General features: G+C 41.0%; 1 long non-coding RNA gene across 2 annotated transcripts in view; it reads right to left on the bottom strand.

The window, feature by feature from the left end:
* Window positions 1-640: 640 nt before the first annotated feature.
* Window positions 641-6000, bottom strand: part of LOC128703163 (uncharacterized) — a 113444-nt gene continuing 108084 nt past the window's right edge. For both annotated transcript variants that reach the window (XR_011394414.1, XR_011394415.1), the window contains exon 3: window positions 641-796. This is a non-coding gene — a long non-coding RNA (uncharacterized lncRNA). The remainder of the gene's footprint in view (window positions 797-6000) is intronic.

Below are 6000 nucleotides of genomic sequence, written 5' to 3'. Positions count from 1 at the left end.
GATAAAGTTACCTGAGGCAAAAATTCTCTTTCAGTAAATGTTTTTATTGTATATATATATGAATCTTCATTCAGAGATGACACACTTCACCTTAGGAGAAAGTACTGACGGACTTGGAAGTGTTCCCGGGCATTGTGAAGTTTGTTGAGGTGCTGCACTAACACTGCAAACGTTCAAGAAGTGTTCACTGTTAACTCTTCATTTTCAAATGAAAGGCTTGAAGTTTCGACTCCTCCTGAACCATTATTAAGTCACATTGTTAAGTAACCATGTGATACATAGTGATGGATATTAGCCCGCGTCCAAATAAACACATTTTGTGCTGTACTCAGCATGAGGGTGATGTATGAAGGCAAAGAAACAGGTTTATATGTTGTACTCACCATAAGGTCATGGTTGCGGGCGTACATCGGGTTGTCTACCATTGTAAGAGGCTGCAACACTGGAGGAGAGGCAATATCAGCACCACACTCCAAAGTTGTCTTCTGAAGGCAGGGTTTCAGGCAAGTACACACTCAGGATGACCACTCAGACTCTGGCTCCTGCTGCTGCACTTGCTGCTGACGAAGGCGGCGTATGATGGCGGCACTAGGTGGTGTGAGGGCGCCCCTGGCCGCTCTCCTGGCTGCTGTGGGCTCTTACCCTCATGTTGGTGCTGGACGGAGGCTTCCGCTACCCTCTGCACCTTCCGCCGCAGTGATCCTGCCCACCTACTCTTGCTAGAGGTGGAGAGGGCTGACCTTGTCTGGGGTGGGGCGCTGCACCACTCTCACTTGCTCCACCGCCACTCAACTCTCTGAGAACATACATATATACACCTTACTCTTCAACACACTATATATCTCCTATATACAATGAAAAGTAAATATTACAGAATACCCACATGAGGGTGAAATAGGCACAAATGCAGCCTCAGCTGATCATATACTGCATCTGTGCCAATATAGGATTACATTATAGTATATTTGTATATCAGTGATGGATCACATTATAGTGCATTTGTGTATCTTTGACTATATAGAATATAATATTTACAAACCTAACATCCAAGTATTATTTCCAGCCTGGCTGTGAGGGTAGAAGTACCCTGAAACCTGTCACTGGCATCTTAGGGTATTTATGTGAAGCGCTAAACTTGGTGGTTCATTCAGCTCGTATAAGTGGAAAAAAACACTTAAATACACATTTAAAATTAGTTTTAATTTCTGGTCTTTCATTAAGGCAGCCGACTGGAAGTTGTTAATTACTCTTATTTAACATGTTAAAACATTATGTTATCTTAGTTTGTTATGTATTTTAGTGTACTTGTAGTGTACCAACCCTGTATTGTACCACCCTCGTAGTACACTTACCCTGTAGTGTACAAACCTTGTAATTTACCAACCCTGTAGTACACTTACCCTGTAGTACACTACTCTGAGTAACTCTCCACTCAACCCATTCTCTTAAACTCCATAAACATTTATATGTGTTTCTCACCTACGGTTTATTAAGTTCTTCTGCTCATAAAAATAACCAAGTATAATATACCACAACGAAAAAAAATATAACGGCTATAAAAATTTTTTTCTGGCAAACAGAAAGAGGGAGCCAGTGAGCGCGGTAGATAACTATGTCAGGATGTCACTGTTTAAGATACCTTAGTCCGTCTCACAGTTCACCGTCTTTTATAACAGTGAAATGATGTGTGTGATTAATAGGAGAATTCCTGACAGGAATTATCATCATATTCTCACTCCATCATATTCTCACCTTTCCAGTGAACAAGATGGACAGGATTGAAACCTGTGTGTGCTTCAGTCTTTCTAACCAGGGAGTGTGAGGATCAACTAAATATATCATTAATACCTGATAACACAGTTCAAGAGACGCGACCCAAGAGCTATGAACCTCACAAACAAATCAGTGACTAGATTGAATTACTGAGCTACAGAGAGTGAAAATAATTTATGCAGAGCTCATGCTAATTATGAAACCACAACAATTACAACCAACCACAACAATTACAACCAGCCACTGCATCTAACCACAACAATTACAAGCCACTGCTTCCAACCATAACAGTTACAACCAACCACAATAATTACAACCAACCACAACAATTACAACCAACCACAACAATTACAACCAACCACAACAATTACAACCAGCCACTGCATCCAACCACAACAATTACAAGCCACTGCTTCCAACCACAACAATTACAACCAACCACAACAATTACAACCAGCCACTGCTTCCAACCACAACAATTACAACAAGCCACTGCTTCCAACCACAACAATTACAACCAACCACAACAATTACAAGCCACTGCATCTAACCACAACAATTACAACCAGCCACTGCATCAACCACAACAATTACAAGCCACTGCTTCCAACCACAACAATTACAACCAACCACAACAATTACAACCAGCCACTGCATCCAACCACAACAATTACAAGCCACTGCTTCCAACCACAACAATTGCAACCAACCACAACAATTACAACACGCCACTGCATCCAACCACAACAATTACAACCAACCACAACAATTACAACACGCCACTGCATCCAACCACAACAATTACAACCAGCCACTGCATCCAACCACAACAATTTCAAGCCACTGCTTCCAACCACAACAGTTGCAACCAACCACAACAATTACAACCAGCCACTGCATCCAACCACAACAGTTACAAGCCACTGCTTCCAACCACAACAATTACAACTAACCACAACAATTACAACCAGCCACTGCATCCAACCACAACAATTACAACAAGCCACTGCTTCCAACCACAACAATTACAACCAACCACTGCATCCAACTACAACAATTACAACCAACCACTGCATCCAACCACAACATTTACAACCAGCCACTGCATCCAACCACAACATTTACAACCAGCCACTGCATCCAACCACAACATTTACAACCAGCCACTGCATCCAACCACAACAATTACAACAAGTCACTGCATCCAACCACAACAATTACAACCAGCCACTGCATCCAACCACAACAATTACAAGAAGTCACTGCATCCAACCACAACATTTACAACCAGCCACTGCATCCAACCACAACAATTACAACAAGCCACTGCTTCCAACCACAACAGTTACAACCAGCCACTGCATCCAACCACAACAATTACAAGAAGTCACTGCATCCAACCACAACATTTACAACCAGCCACTGCATCCAACCACAACAATTACAAGAAGCCACTGCTTCCAACCACAACAGTTACAACCAACCACAATAATTACAACCAACCACAATTACAACCACAACTTATATTATGATAAATTATAACAGAGACCTGGCTCAATCTGAAAGATAGAGAGATGCCCTCTGAATGTCACATACAAGGCTATAAATTATTCCACACTGACAGGGTCAACAGGAAAGGTGGTGGAGTAGCGATGTATGTCAGAGACAATTTAAATTGTTGTGTTAGACAAGATATTAAATTAGAAGCGTCAGCCACTGAATCTGTTTGGTTACAGCTTCTCGAGGGCCGAGAAAAACTAATTTTGGGTGTGATTTACAGGGCCCCAAATCTTGATAGGGAGTGCAGTAAACTTCTATGGGACGAAATTCGTAAGGCATCTACATACGAAAATGTTGTGCTAATGGGAGATTTCAACTATAGACAGATTGACTGGAGCAATTTGACAGGAAATTTAGAGTCGGGTGACTTTCTTGATACGATCCAGGATTGTTTTTTAAAACAGTTTGTGACAGAGCCAACTAGGGGAAATAACCTCCTTGACTTGGTTCTTGCCAGTAGGGAAACACTAATTAATAATCTTGAGGTTAATGATGAGCTTGGGGAGAGTGATCACAAATCACTCAGTTTTAACATATCATGGAATTCCCCTAATAATGGCAATCAAGTCTCCGTCCCTGACTTTCGCTTGGCTGATTTCATAGGACTGAAAAATTACTTAGGTGGGCTGAACTGGAATGACCTGACTAGGGGTCAGGTAGGTGGTGATGGTTGCCGATATGATGCTTTCCAGGGCATAGTTCTAGCTGCTCAGTCAAATTATGTTCCAAATAGGGAAATCAGATCAAACAAAAATGATCCTAAATGGATGAACAATAGATTAAAATATCTGATTGGTCAAAAGAGAGGCATATATAGGCAAATCAAAAGAGGAGAGGGGCAATTAAGAAATCGATATATTCAGTTAAAGAGAGAAATAAAAAAGGGAATTAGAAAAGCAAAAAGAGATTATGAGGTTAAAGTTGCAAGAGAATCGAAGACTAACCCAAAAGGATTCTTTCAGGTATACAGAAGTAAGATCAGGGACAAGATAGGCCCACTCAAAAGTTCCTCGGGTCAGCTCACTGACAGTGATAAGGAAATGTGTAGAATTTTTAACACATACTTCCTCTCAGTTTTTACACAGGAGGATACCAGCGATATTCCAGTAATGATAAATTATGTAGAACAGGACGATAATAAACTGTGCACGATTAGGGTCACAAGTGACATGGTCCTTAGGCAAATAGATAAATTAAAACCTAACAAATCCCCAGGCCCTGATGAACTGTATGCAAGGGTTCTAAAGGAATGTAAAGAGGAGCTTAGCACACCTTTGGCTAATCTTTTCAACATATCACTACAAACTGGCATGGTGCCAGATAAGTGGAAAATGGCAAATGTGATACCTATTTTCAAAACAGGTGACAGGTCCTTAGCTTCGAACTATAGACCAATAAGCCTAACCTCCATAGTGGGAAAATTTATGGAATCAATAATTGCCGAGGCAGTTCGTAGCCACCTTGAAAAGCATAAATTAATCAACGAATCTCAGCATGGTTTTACAAAGGGGCGTTCCTGCCTTACGAATTTATTAACTTTTTTCACTAAGGTATTTGAGGAGGTAGATCATGGTAATGAATATGATATTGTGTATATGGACTTCAGTAAGGCTTTTGACAGGGTCCCACATCAGAGACTATTGAGGAAAATTAAAGCACATGGAATAGGAGGAGAAATTTTTTCCTGGATAGAGGCATGGTTGACAAATAGGCAGCAGAGAGTTTGCATAAATGGGGAGAAATCAGAGTGGGGAAGCGTCACGAGCGGTGTTCCACAGGGGTCAGTGTTGGGCCCCCTGCTGTTCACAATCTACATAAACGACATAGATGAGGGCATAAAGAGCGACATCGGCAAGTTTGCCGATGACACCAAAATAGGCCGTCGAATTCATTCTGACGAGGACATTCGAGCACTCCAGGAAGATTTGAATAGACTGATGCAGTGGTCGGAGAAGTGGCAGATGCAGTTCAATATAGACAAATGCAAAGTTCTAAATGTTGGACAGGACAATAACCATGCCACATATAAACTAAATAATGTAGATCTTAATATTACGGATTGCGAAAAAGATTTGGGAGTTCTGGTTAGCAGTAATCTGAAACCAAGACAACAGTGCATAAGTGTTCGCAATAAAGCTAATAGAATCCTTGGCTTCATATCAAGAAGCATAAATAATAGGAGTCCTCAGGTTGTTCTTCAACTCTATACATCCTTGGTTAGGCCTCATTTAGATTATGCTGCACAGTTTTGGTCACCGTATTACAGAATGGATATAAATTCTCTGGAAAATGTACAAAGGAGGATGACAAAGATGATCCCATGTATCAGAAACCTTCCCTATGAGGATAGACTAAGGGCCCTGAAACTGCACTCTCTAGAAAGACGTAGAATTAGGGGGGATATGATTGAGGTTTATAAGTGGAAGACAGGAATAAATAAAGGGGATGTAAATAGTGTGCTGAAAATATCTAGCCTAGACAGGACTCGCAGCAATGGTTTTAAGTTGGAAAAATTCAGATTCAGGAGGGATATAGGAAAGTACTGGTTTGGTAATAGAGTTGTGGATGAGTGGAACAAACTCCCAAGTACCGTTATAGAGGCCAGAACGTTGTGTAGCTTTAAAAATAGGTTGGATAAATACATGAGTAGATGTGGGTGGGTGTGAG

This window comes from Cherax quadricarinatus, chromosome 85, assembly GCF_038502225.1.
Source record: "Cherax quadricarinatus isolate ZL_2023a chromosome 85, ASM3850222v1, whole genome shotgun sequence".
NCBI lineage: Eukaryota > Metazoa > Arthropoda > Malacostraca > Decapoda > Parastacidae > Cherax > Cherax quadricarinatus.
This window is presented reverse-complemented; position numbering and strand designations above follow the sequence as displayed.